This window comes from Musa acuminata, chromosome BXJ3-1 (genome assembly GCF_036884655.1).
Source record: "Musa acuminata AAA Group cultivar baxijiao chromosome BXJ3-1, Cavendish_Baxijiao_AAA, whole genome shotgun sequence".
NCBI classification, from domain to species: domain Eukaryota; kingdom Viridiplantae; phylum Streptophyta; class Magnoliopsida; order Zingiberales; family Musaceae; genus Musa; species Musa acuminata.
This window is the reverse complement of record NC_088349.1, coordinates 37283503-37297584: the sequence shown is the minus strand read 5'-3', so window position 1 is coordinate 37297584 and position 14082 is coordinate 37283503. Positions and strand designations below refer to the sequence as shown.

At 41.3% G+C, this 14082-nt stretch overlaps 1 pseudogene; it reads left to right on the top strand.

The window, feature by feature from the left end:
- The first annotated feature begins 6737 nt into the window (after positions 1 to 6737).
- Positions 6738 to 13919, top strand: LOC135629249 (uncharacterized; annotated as a pseudogene).
- Positions 13920 to 14082: the final 163 nt, after the last annotated feature.

Below are 14082 nucleotides of genomic sequence, written 5' to 3'. Positions count from 1 at the left end.
AGATAATAATTCACTTAGTTAGAAGGAGTTCTGACAGGTATGACTCACGGCCAGCTCGATATTGGGCCTAGAGGGTCACACACATATGGTAGGCATTGCGATGAGTAGAGGTTCGGATATGAGATATCCGACGGAGCCCTTGTCTTATTGGATGCAGATCCAATACCCACTAGGGAAAGGACCCATTAGGGTTTTGACACGGGATCTCTATAAATAGGAGGGATTCACAGCCTCATAGGCTAGAGTCTTTGCTTGCCCTTCCTATTCTCCTCTCCCTCTCCACCTCAGAGTAGGCCTGGAGTTTTGAGGAGCATCGTCGCAACCCTGCTGTGTGGATCACCGCTAGAGAGGAGGACGCTTGACCTCCTTCACCCTCTCCTAAGGATCTGCAAGGAAACAGGGATATACGATCTCCCTAGGTAACACAATCTCTATACGCAGTTTTGTGTTTTTGCGGATTTTGCGCACCAATCTTCGCACGACGATGAACATCTTTTTGGGAATCGGGGATTTTTGTTTTCTTGTTCTTCCGCTGCGCATATGATGTCGCCCCCCTATGATTTCCCAACAGTGGGGACACTAGAGATACAGTACAGGTGCTCATTAGAGAATGAGTTCACTAATTAATCCGCTTCTGAAATGCTGCATGGTTGATGATGCCTTATTATCAGACAATGATTTTGTAGCCATAGTGGTATATCTAGTCCTTAGACTTAAGACACAAAGGATGTCCTATATGAGTGCTCCATTCTTTGATATCGAACTTATAGGCTTGGATGTCCTAGATCTATTATAGTTGATCATTGGGAGTGACAGTCGACCTTACTAGGGCTATTGAGTGTCGAAAGAGGAGCATCCACTTTCGGCGTCATGAAAGGAATATTCCATATGTGCTTGCTTAAACAAATCCCTGGCTAGGGTCATTCGAATTGAGAGAGAAAAAGTTCTCCGGGAGAATCTGATTAGAGCGAGACTCGAGTAGAAACCATATGGGTCTAACAGCACCATACCCGGTATATGGACTTTGGGATATTAGATAAATGAGAGACTATAGGTACACTATAATTGAGGATAGACATGTCCAATCGATTGGATTCCCCTGTAATGTCTGGGACTACGGCGTAGTGGCCTAGTACGTCCGTAGTCGATAAGTTGAGTAAATTGTTATGGAGATAATAATTTACTAAGCTAGAAGGAGTTCTGACAGGTATGACTCATGGCCAGCTCGATATTGGGCCTAGAGGGTCACACATATATGGTATGCATTGCAATGAGTAGAGGTTCGGATATGAGATATCCGCCGGAGCCCCTAACTTATTGGATATTCAAGAAGCCCCTGAATTATTGAATCCTATGGATGAGATTCAATAAGAGCCCATAAGAGATTATTAGATAGAGATCCACTAATCTAATAGACTTGGGTAATTGGATGCAGATCCAATACCCAATAGGGGAGGATCCATTAGGGTTTGACAGGGGACCTCTATAAATAGGAGGGATTCAGTGGTTCATAGGCTAGAGCATTTGCTTGCCTCTCCTATTCTCCTCTCCCTCTCTAGCTCAGAGTAGGCCTAGAGTTTTGAGGAGTGTCGTCATAGCCCTGTTGTGTGGATCACCGCTAGAGAGGAGGACGCTTGACCTCATTCACCCTCTCCCAGAGATCTACAAGGATTCAGGGATATACGATCTCTCTAGGTAACATAATCTACTCTATATGCAATTTTAAGTTTCGCGAATTTTTACGCATCAATCTTCGCATGACAACGATTATCTCTTTGAGAATAGGAGATTTTGTTTTTGTTCTTTAACTGCGAATGTGATGTCGCCCCCAGATTTCCCAATAGCATGCCTAGTCATGTGTAATGCACATGACCAATAGATAAGTTGGCCCAATCTAGCCTAATATTGTTATTCGATTTGAGCCTAAATATTGATTGAACTAAACTAGGCTTAATTAGTCTAGATCAATTCAGGGTGATTCTGAATCGATTGACTTATTTAAGTCAGTTTAACCTAAATTGAACCTAATCTAGTCCAAATTATACTAGGCTAGGGTGGTTCTAGACCAATTAAATGAGGATTAAAAATCGGTTCGATTAGGTTCTGGTAAATTGAGTTCAATTGGATCGATTGAACTAGGGTTCAAGTCAATTGATGGCTAATTTGTATTATTTGATATTGATAATATTTGAAAGAGATGTTTTAAATGTGTTATTTCATCCCGATATGGACATGACAAGTGTGAGATTATGTTATTTCCCTACAAAGAGCAGGTAAGGCGATTCCCTTCGGGGATTAGCGAGCCGTCAGACGTGACGGTTGGACGGTTCCTCCATCCGTTGTTGGGAGGAACGTGTCCCCACTTTGGCTGGTGAGGGATACCACTTCATCCGCTGTTGGGAGTGCGATATGAGATTGCCTCCATCCGTTGTTGGGAGAACACAAACTCATCCCATAGGATAAAGCCTCTCCATCCGTTGTTAGGGGAGTGCTCCTTCGGGTATTTGATATACGCCAATGGGATGATTGAATTTTGATCATGTATTCATTTTGAGTTGACTTTTAGGGTTCCTACTCAGTATTGTTGAATTTTCTTTGTTTTTAATTTTCAGAGTAACCTCCCTCAAGTACTAAATCGGATTCCAATGGAGAGCAGACCTTCCTCTACCACTAAGTAGAACACTTGTATGATTTTTGAAGTTAACATCACTATGTTTATTTTTCTACTTGTGATTTGATGAATAAATGAATTATAATAAATATTTATAAATGATGAATAAAGTGATGTTTATCTACTTGACTCTGTATAAAAAAATATGGAAAAAAAAAATTCACCATTGACTATTGCATCTCATCATCAAGACCCCTAGTTTCTAAATTTGGTGGTATTCAATAGTTGCAAAATTCGTTTAAATATAGATCGACATAATATTTGGGAACTTTAAGACCAGAAGGGTAGATGAAGAACTCATTTATATATAAAATCCTTATAAGTGCACTAATAAGGCAAAACTGAAGCTATGCTTTCAGTGAAACCAAGTTATAATTAAGTGTACTACCTCATCTCCATTCTAAACGAAAGGGATTCCAGAGGAGTGTAACTCAGTTTATGTGATAAACTTGAAAAATATCTCAGGGATATAAATAAACAAACTGTTCTACTGTCATTGCTATTTGCTAATGATAAGCTTACAATCCCTCCCTTATCAGAACAAGTATAATTGTGCTAAGAGTTGGTTTCTAAGAAGGAGTGATGTCTAGAGCAGAGAAAATTGGCTCAACATGGTCCCCAAAGATCATTACACGATCGAGGTAACTTAGGCCAACCTTTTGAGGTATTGGATCTTCTATTTATAATACGAAGAGATTTGTATGCATATCTTAAGTAACAATGAAGCTTATGTGTTGCAATAGAGATGCACTAAACTATTTCTTAAACATTAGTTCAAAATATCAAGTTTATAGGGACATTAAAGAGCTTATTTATCCTATTTCACTCTGATCACATGGTTTAATACTTTTAGGTTCTTAATATCGTGTCTAAATGTTGGTATGACTTTTTCATATTCAATTACCAAATATTACTATTTTAAATGTTTTTGGTGGCTTTTCCTCTAAACTATAACTTTTGTCTTAACATCAAGTTTGCATTTCTTATCGTTTGACTAGTATCATTTTCAATTTAGGCTTTTCATGGTTGCTAATTTTTGGCATCTAGAATTGATAGTAATAATTAAATTTAGTCAATGAGATCAACTACAATAACATATATGTGTTAAGTATTTGTATTTCAAATTTAGAAGGGCTCATACGAAAAAACCATCAACATTGAAAAATCTGCATGCAATTTCCCAAATAAATAGAAACATAATTTAAACTTTTTAAATAAAATTAAGAAATCAAAAACTTACATCTACAAAAAGGGAATTATATTTTTGGGATTTTTTGTTCAATGAGTTTTTGAGAGAGATCAGAGGATCACACTGGAATATGACATAATATAAAAAATAAGCAAAAAGTTATCAATTAAACCATTGACCTTCCAAATCTAATTTCATGAACAAAAACTTGAATTTTCTTCAGCCACAAGGAGAAACTCCTGAAGGTATGATCTTAAATTCTTAATTATGGATAATTTTGTGGTGTCCAGAATTGTATAAGGAAGACTTAACGAGTGGAAAGCATGATTTGCATATATAACTACAGTCGAAGGTTACACAGATATAATTGTTTTAAAACACTTCAAAAGTGGAGTTGCTAAATGGCAGCTTCTACAGCCAATATTCTTTTTTATAAAAGCTGGGATGATCAAGGACAACATCCAACACAGGTAAAAGGAATAGTATCTCAAGTTATCTTGTTCAGGAAGGATGATAAAAACAGAAAAACACAACTGGAGGTTTTTATGCTGCATTTGCTCTCTGATGATTCTGATGTATGCATGATATGTAGACAGCCAGGTTTTCTATGTAGGGAAGTTTGCTTCACCATTAGAACTACATGTGAAAAAATACTTGAAACCTCAATGAATTATGATGACATAATTGTTCTTACTTGTCATATTAGGAAGTACATTACTTCATCAGAAAACATTCTTTAAGATTGCTGTGAATTCTTTGAGGTCACCATAGGGAAATAGAAGTCAACCAGTTCATGATGCTAGTTGTAATAGAAAAATCAGATATTGGTATGAATTGCTAGCCTCAGTGTATAAGTACTATCGAGAGATATTTCACAAGCTGATAAGCACCACAATAATGCATTAATTTTCTTGGCATGTACATTGTGAACAAAGCTCTAGTTTTCTAGACGTGGCTTCGAGGAGTGATATTGCCTATCAAGCTCGCGTTCAGAAAGAAAGATTTGGTGAGATGATGCATAGAACTTTATGAAAAAATTTATGGCAAGTGCATTGTGGAAAAAGAGGTGTTAGATGTGCTTCCTAAGCATCATGCTTTCATGCAAATCCTCACCCAAGACCTGAACATGTCTGAAACCATTTCTTTCGTAGTATATGGAACAAAAGATCCATCGTCTCAGCAACCAATACTTCATTTTCACAAAGATAATTGCTGAAGAAATACAAGGTTTACTTTAATTTGAGATTTTCTTTTTTTTCTTTTCAAATACTGCAATCTCTATTTGTATTTGGACCTCGTAAATAAAATCACTTGATATCTCTTAAGCAACCATTCATTGCGAAGTGACTAAAACTTGGTTAATGTTGTGCAACAAAGGATCAAAATTTAAAATTTCAGACAAGCCAAGAATGGTTTTTATGTTTGAATCACTCTATCGATGTTGTTGCTGCTTTGCTGGTAAGTATCGATACAAACTATGTCTTTTATTTGTTTTACGTAATTCGATAGGCCATTTTGACATTGTTCGTTGTTACATAATTATTTTTTCTGCTTCTGTGTCCAAAAAATAAGTAGCATAATTTCATCAAAAGATTGTTGAGCTAATGTTATAAAGAGATTAGGTTGACTGATACTGTTTCTTAAAGATGTGATATGATCAACAGAAGCACAAAGGAGTATGAAAATTTAATACCATTTTGCCTATCTCATCTTGATGAGAAACACTAATTGTATTTATGCTCTGAATAATTGCTTGCTTGTTTCTTGTAAGATTAACTGTGTATTTATTTATTTATTTTATGTATTTTGGATGGGATCCCTTCTAAAATCTGGTTTTGATTGTAATAATATTATTCTACGTAGTAAATGTCAAATGAGTTTTATTTATCATAATGGAGTAATGTGGCTAAGCAATAAAGAGAGAAAAAAAACATCCTGATGATTAAGGTCAAGAATTTAAGTCTTGATCTAAATAATTGGCTATATTATATTTGAATAAAAATAATTAAATTTTAATATAACATATGTGTTTTATTATTCTAATATAAAATTTTCATATGGCATCCCTAATAACTGGAATCATGTGTTATCTATATTTTTAATAAGTTGTAATGCCTCAACTATTTAAGGTGGATAAATTCTTTTTATATCTAGTCTATTTTATATCATTCACATGACTTGTTTAATTTTTGAATATTTTATATATATTTTTTAGTTTAATCTACTATTACAGTCATATCTAGTCCCATACGTAATATAACTTAAATATATTTAAAATAAAAATAATTTTTAAAGTATTCATATCAGATAAGATTGATGTAAATTATAACTTTAAGTGTTAAATGTAACTTAAATATATTTAAAATAAAATTTGATTATTTAAGAATTGTTGTCATATAATATAGAATGTTGATATAAATTAAAATCTTAAGAATTAAATAGATGGTGATTGGAGGGTACCTTAAAATTATAATGCTAATAACTATATTTAGACTCGTGTATTTGCAATTTTGTGTCACTGTGAAGGCAAATAAGAATTGAGATCGGCTTCTCCTTTTATCGTCTCTCTTTCGAAGCCAAACCTCATATGCTTACTTTTGATCTCGAGCTCTCTCGGTGGTACTCCACAAAACCCTAGGTTCCATGGGCCAGGGAACCCCCGGAGGCATGGGGAACTAGGGGCACCCCGGCGATCAAAAGCACGATGGCGACAAGAAGGATAAAAAGATTGAGTTGGCAGCATCGCCGTCCCAAGTCAAACGGAAGCAATGCAGGCAGAAGGGTTCTGAGGTTGTTGCCTGGCTCCCCACCATCACCTTGCTCTCTAAGTGCCGCCTCCACATCCTCAAGGTCGAGCTCGTCAAAGACTACCTCCTCATGGAGGTGGCGTTCGCCGCCAACCAGGAGCGCCTTTGTCCCTACGAGGAGAAGAACGAGGAGGATCGCTCCAAGTTCGATGATCTTCGGGAGTCGCCGATAAGTGTCAGAAACCTGGATGAGCTCATCGATGAGAACCATGTCATCGTTTCGTCGTCGATCAGAATGAAGTACTACGTTACGATCCTATCTTTTGTCGACAAGGATCAACTGGTATTGGATTTGCTAGTCATAAGTGCCCAGCAAGCCAATCACGTGAGTGATGGCACGTGTGACTTGATACAGAATCTTTTTGCTTATTATATTTTGGCATATATCACTTTATAACTATTGCATAAATGCATATATATTGTGATGTCCTTGGATTTGTGCAATGGGAATCGGATCGTGATGAGATCACGATAATGAGATCGATTCACCTTTAAACACATATCCTAAATAATCCCGGTCATAGGTTACTCGAGAGGGACATCGTGATAACCGGATAGACTGGTGTGCTGTATACCCGTCCATATGATGGATGCAGCTGGTCTCATAGCTGCTCGTGTAGGGACACTAGGGATACAGTACAGGTGCTCATTGGAGAATGAGTTCACTGATTGATCCGCTTACGGAATGCTGGATGGTTGATGATGCCTTATTGTCAGACAACGATTCCGTAGTCCTAGTGGTGTATCTGGTTCTTAGACTTGAGACACCAAGGATGTCCTGTATGAGTGCTCCACTCTTTGATACCAGACTTATAGGTTTGGCTGTTCCCAGATCTAGTACAGCTGGTCATTGGGAGTGGTAGTCGACCTTACGAGGGCTATTGAGTGTCGATAGAGGATCATCCACTCTCGGTATCATGAGAGGAATATCCCATGTGTTCTTGCTCAAACAAATCCCTGGCCAGGGTCATTCGGGTTGAGAGAGAAAGAGTTCTCCGGGAGAATCCGATTAGAGCGAGACTCGAGTAGAAACCGTATGGGTCTGACAGCACCATGCTCGATATACGGTCTCTAGGATATTAGATGGATGAGGGACTATAGGTACATGGTAACTGAGGACAGACAGGTCCAATGGATTGGATTCCCCTGTATCGTCTGGGGACTACGGCGTAGTGGCCTAGTACTTCCGTAGTCGATGAGTCGAGTGAATTATTACAGAGATAATAATTCACTTAGTTAGAAGGAGTTCTGACAGGTATGACTCACGGCCAGCTCGATATTGGGCCTAGAGGGTCACACACATATGGTTCGGATATGAGATATCCGACGGAGCCCTTGTCTTATTGGATGCAGATCCAATACCCACTAGGGAAAGGACCCATTAGGGTTTTGACACGGGATCTCTATAAATAGGAGGGATTCACAGCCTCATAGGCTAGAGTCTTTGCTTGCCCTTCCTATTCTCCTCTCCCTCTCCACCTCAGAGTAGGCCTGGAGTTTTGAGGAGCGTCGTCGCAACCCTGCTGTGTGGATCACCGCTAGAGAGGAGGACGCTTGACCTCCTTCACCCTCTCCTAAGGATCTGCAAGGAAACAGGGATATACGATCTCCCTAGGTAACACAATCTCTATACGCAGTTTTGTGTTTTTGCGGATTTTGCGCACCAATCTTCGCACGACGATGAACATCTTTTTGGGAATCGGGGATTTTTGTTTTCTTGTTCTTCCGCTGCGCATATGATGTCGCCCCCCTATGATTTCCCAACAGTGGTATCAGAGCCAGGTTGTTCGTGCGAATGATTGGTTTTTGAACTGCGTGTGTTGTGTTTAGGAAGAATATTGACGTCAAAATCGTTGACGCAAAAGCAAGGAAGGGCAGCAACAGTTGCTGCCCTCAATCTGCATGCCTGCAGCCAGCCGCAGCCGCAGCCAGGCAGCACAGCGCCGGCGCATGCGCAAGCGCTGTGCCTGCAGCAGTCGGCCGGCGGTCTGCTTGCAGCAGGCTTGCGGCCGGCGGGGCTGGCAGCCCGCTCGGTAGAAGCGCCTGCGGCCACTGAGCCCGCGGGCAGAGGCGCCGCGGGGCAGCAGCGCGGGCTGAGGCACCGCAGGGCAGCGGCGCCTGTGGCCGCTGCTCCCACGGGCAAAAACCCCGCAGGGGCGGCCGCCAGCGAGGCAGCACCACCTGCGGGCGCTGACTCGCGGGCAGAACCGCCCGCGGAGGCGGCGGCGCCCGAAGAGGGCGCCCACCCGCAGCGGCATCGCCGCCAGCGGGCGTGCCGCCTGCAGGCGAGGGCAGTGCCCTCGCCCCGCCGCACAGGCCGCCGCCGGCAGGGTGGCGGCGGTGGCAGCAGCGAAAAGGGGAAAGGGTATTAGGGTTTTCTGCGCAAAAGACAGTTTTGCCCGTCGGAATTTGAGAAATTCCAGTTTCTGTCTTTTGTCCAAATTACGAAAATACCCTTAGGAATTGAGAAATTCCCTATATATCCCTTATTTCAGAAAATATTAATTAATTAAAAGGTTTAGTTGATTATTATTTTTATTATTATCTAGTAGTCCTACATGATGATGATTATTTATACATGTGATGTATGATGAGTGGACGGATGATCATGGACCGTGTGATGTGTGTACTTGTGATTATTATTATTGAGGTCTGTGAACCTCCATTATATTTCTCGTTTATTGTCGGGCCTGCGTGCCTATGATTAAGTTGTAATCACATGAGGAGGCGCAGCGGGAGCGTGGAAGCCATAGCGGGACCCACGAGACGGACGATCGTGATGCATGGAGATGCATCAAGATGTCGACGGAACCGACGAGGACGAGATGGACGATCACAAGGCATGGAGATGCACCGTTGCACACATAGATCTTGATGTGAGTGATTAGGCCTACTGGCTCGGGCCTAATCATATTAGGTTGTGGTCCATGATCATCTGGTGTGATTGCTTATACACATACTAGATATGTATATATATTTGCATGCGATGTAGATATATATTAAATATGTATATGTGTGACATGTCATATTAGGAGACCAAATCATAGAAACATCTCTCGATAATATTAAGTCGGTAAACGTGAGGCAATTAGATTGACCCACGTGGCCTTCCATCGTTATGAGTAGGAACCGAATCCCGGTGTAGGTTGAGTTGGTCGAGTCCCTCGAGACTCACCTATATCGCGATTCGCTATCTTGCTTACGACATAGAGATGTCACTGGTGACCTGAGGGCATGATATGCTTGGTCGAGTCCCTCGAGGGTATATCATCAAATCAGACTCATCTTGTAACGAAGGTGTTGACTTAACCGAGCATCATGGTTGGTCGAGTCCCTCGAGGCCATGGTGATTCGGAGGCCGAACAGGACGGGAATCACAAGGAGTTGTGATCGGCAAGAGTTGTCTACCTTTTAGGCTTAGTGTGATTGGTCGAGTCCCTCGAGGTTACACTAAGACGCTGATTGGATCCTGATCCCCACTAGAAGTCTGCCGGAGACTTCCGTTTCACGTGCTGAGGGTGTCGCGTGACTCGTTAGTAAAATAGTGGGAGCATATTAAGATAGAAGTCCATATCTTGATAGTTTATTTCTTGCAAAATCTGCATGTTATTCATTTTTGCTACATCTTTATTTTCAGAAAATGTCGCTTTCAAATCCCTTACGTGGCATACTTGATGTCAACCACCTCACTGGTCCAAATTATACGGATTGGCTCCGTAACTTGAGAATTGTTCTCACAGCGGAGAAAATCGTGTACGTCCTTGATACAGTGATGCCTACGCCCGAAGAAGGGGCAAGCGAGGATGAGATCGCTCGCTACGTGAAGTACATTGATGACTCCACTCTTGCTCAGTGCTATATGTTGGGCTCTATGACTCCAGAGTTACAGAGACAACATGAAAAGATGGATGCCAGATCCATTCTCCTACATATCCGCAAATTGTTTGAGGAACAGGGAAGGACTCAACGATATGAGATATCCAAGAGCCTTTTCCGCGCTAGGATGACTGAGGGGACACCGGTTCAGAACCATGTCCTAAAGATGATTGAGTGGATAGAGAAACTCACAGGTCTAGGAATGGTCCTAGAGGATAACTTGTGTGTGGACATTGTGCTTCAGTCCCTACCAGATTCCTTTTCACAGTTCATAATGAATTTTAATATGAACAAGCTTGAGGTGACTCTCCCAGAGCTCCTCAATATGTTGAGGGAGGCAGAGAGTACTATTAAGAAAGAGAAGCCAGTTCTCTACACTGGTGAGACCAGAAAGAAAAGGAAAGCAGAAAGGTCCCTTAAGAAGGGAAAGGGCAAGGGCGAACAAGGTAAAGCAAAGGTTGCTAAGAAAGACCCAACAAAGGACAAAGGCCAGTGCTTCCACTGTGGTAAAGATGGGCACTGGAAGAGAAACTGCAAAGAGTACCTTGCAGAAAGGGCGAAACAAAAGCTTGATGAAGCTTCAGGTACATTCATGATCAGTCTCCATTTGTCAGACTCTTATGATAACACATGGGTATTAGATACCGGTAGTGCTTATCATATATGTAATTTGTTGCAGGTTCTGGCAAGGCCTAGGAGACTAGAGAGAGGCGAGATGGACCTCAAGATGGGTAATGGAGCAAAAGTTGCTGTATTAACTGTTGGCGAGGTCGCCCTACATCTGCCTAGTGGAGCTTTTATTGCATTAGATGCATGTTATTTTGTTCCTTCTATTATCAAAAACATTATCTCCATTTCATGTTTAACAGTTAGTGGATATAAATTTATTTTTGAGAACAATGGTTGTTCGATATTATTAGATGATAAGATCATCACGAAAGGAACATTGCATAATGGTTTATTTATGTTAGACACCACTCCACATATCATGAATATAAATGTGTCCAAAAGGAAACGAGATGAGTTGAACAGTGCATACCTGTGGCAGAGTAGGCTAGGTCACATCCATGAAAGAAGGATTCAAAAGTTGCTAAATGATGGATATCTAGATCCATTCGACTATGTGTCATATGCAACTTGTGAGCCTTGCATTCGTGGAAAACTGACCAACTCTCCATTTAGTGGAACTGGAGAGAGAGCCACTGAGTTGTTGGAACTCATACATAGTGATGTATGTGGACCCATGTCAACTCATGCCATTGGAGGTTACTCCTACTTCATTACATTTACTGATGATTTCTCAAGGTATGGATATGTGTACTTAATGAAGTACAAGTCCGAGGCCTTTGAGAAATTCAGAGAGTATAAGAATGAGGTGGAGAACCAGACTGGAAAGAGTATCAAAACTCTTCGATCAGATCGAGGAGGTGAGTACTTAAGTACAGAGTTTACTCACTTCCTCAAGGACCATGGGATATTATCCCAATGGACACCTCCTTATATACCTCAGCTCAATGGTGTCTCTGAAAGGAGAAATCATACATTATTAGATATGGTACGGTCCATGATGAGTTTCGCTGACCTACCCATCTCATTCTGGGGATATGCCCTAGAAACCGCAGCTTACCTTCTGAACAGAGTTCCAACTAAGTCGGTGGTGTCTACACCATATGAGATATGGAAAGTGAAGAAGCCTGATCTTAAAGTAGTTAAGATTTGGGGCTGCTCTGCCCATGTTAAAAGACACAACCCCGATAAGTTAGAATCAAGGACAGGGCGATGTAAATTTGTGGGATACCCCAAGGAAACTTGTGGGTATTACTTCTATCATCTCGAGGACCAAAAGGTCTTTATAGCTAAGAGAGCAGTGTTCCTTGAGAAGGAACACATTCTTGACGGAGACAGTGGGAGAATGATAGAATTGAGCGAGGTTGGAGAACCAAGCTCAAGCACCACTCTACAGCCCGAGTCTGTTCAGGTATCTAATACACAAGTTTCAACTTTACGCAGGTCTGATAGAGTATCCCATCCTCCTGAGAGATATGTGGGACATATTAGAGCAGAGGATGTAGAGGATATTGATCCTCAGACCTACGAGGAGGCTATTATGAGTATAGACTCCGGGAAGTGGAAAGAAGCCATGAATTCTGAGATGGATTCTATGTACTCCAATAAGGTTTGGAACCTAGTTGATGCACCCGAAGGTATTGTTCCCATCGGTTGCAAGTGGATCTTTAAGAAAAAGATCGGAGTAGATGGAAAGGTAGAGACCTATAAAGCAAGGCTAGTGGCTAAGGGGTATCGTCAAAGGCAAGGTGTTGACTACGACGAAACTTTCTCACCCGTAGCAATGCTAAAATCCATCAGAATTCTATTGGCTATTGCAGCACACTATGATTATGAGATCTGGCAGATGGATGTGAAAACCACATTCCTCAACGGGAACCTGGAGGAGGAGGAGTATATGATGCAACCTGAGGGATTCGTGTCCAAGAACTGCCCAGATAAGGTGTGTAGGTTGCTTAGATCCATTTATGGACTAAAGCAAGCTTCCCGAAGTTGGAACATAAGATTTGATGAGGCAATCAGATCTTATGACTTCGTTAAGAACGAAGATGAGCCTTGTGTATACAGAAAGGTAAGTGGGAGCGCTATTAGCTTTTTGGTGTTATATGTGGATGACATCCTCATCATTGGGAATGACATAGGAATGCTATCCACAATAAAGGCTTGGTTATCTAGACACTTCTCCATGAAGGACTTAGGAGAAGCATCTTATATCTTGGGGATTAGAATCTATAGAGATAGATCCAAAAGGATGCTTGGCTTGTCCCAGTCCAGGTACATAGAAACTATTGTCAAAAGGTTTGGCATGGAAAATTCCAAAAGAGGTCTCATACCGATGAGACATGGGATATCGCTTTCTACGAGTATGTCCCCAAAGACTCTAGAAGAAAGGGCAAACATGGATATGATACCTTATGCCTCAGCAATAGGGTCTATCATGTATGCCATGCTATGTACTAGGCCTGATATAGCGCATGCTCTGAGTGTCACGAGCAGGTATCAGGCGGATCCAGGCTTGGAGCACTGGAAAGCAGTAAAGTGTATCCTTAAGTACTTGAGAAGGACTAAGGATCTTTTACTAGTATATGGAGGTAATAGCCTTAAGGTTGAAGGCTACACTGACTCAAGTTTTCAGTCTGATGTCGATGATAGCAAGTCGAATTCAGGGTATGTGTACACCTTGAATGGAGGAGCAGTGTGCTGGAAGAGTTCCAAGCAAGATACCACTGCTGACTCGACCACAGAGGCGGAGTACATTGCTGCATCAGATGCAGCAAAGGAGGGAGTCTGGTTGAAGAAGTTCATCACAGATTTGGGAGTCGTGCCGGATAGTGAGGAGCCGATTTCCCTATATTGCGACAACAACGGGGCAATTGCTCAAGCGAAGGAACCTAGGTCTCATCAGAAATCTAAGCATGTTCTGAGGAGGTTCCACCTTATCAGAGAGATCGTGACCCGAGGAGATGTAGCAG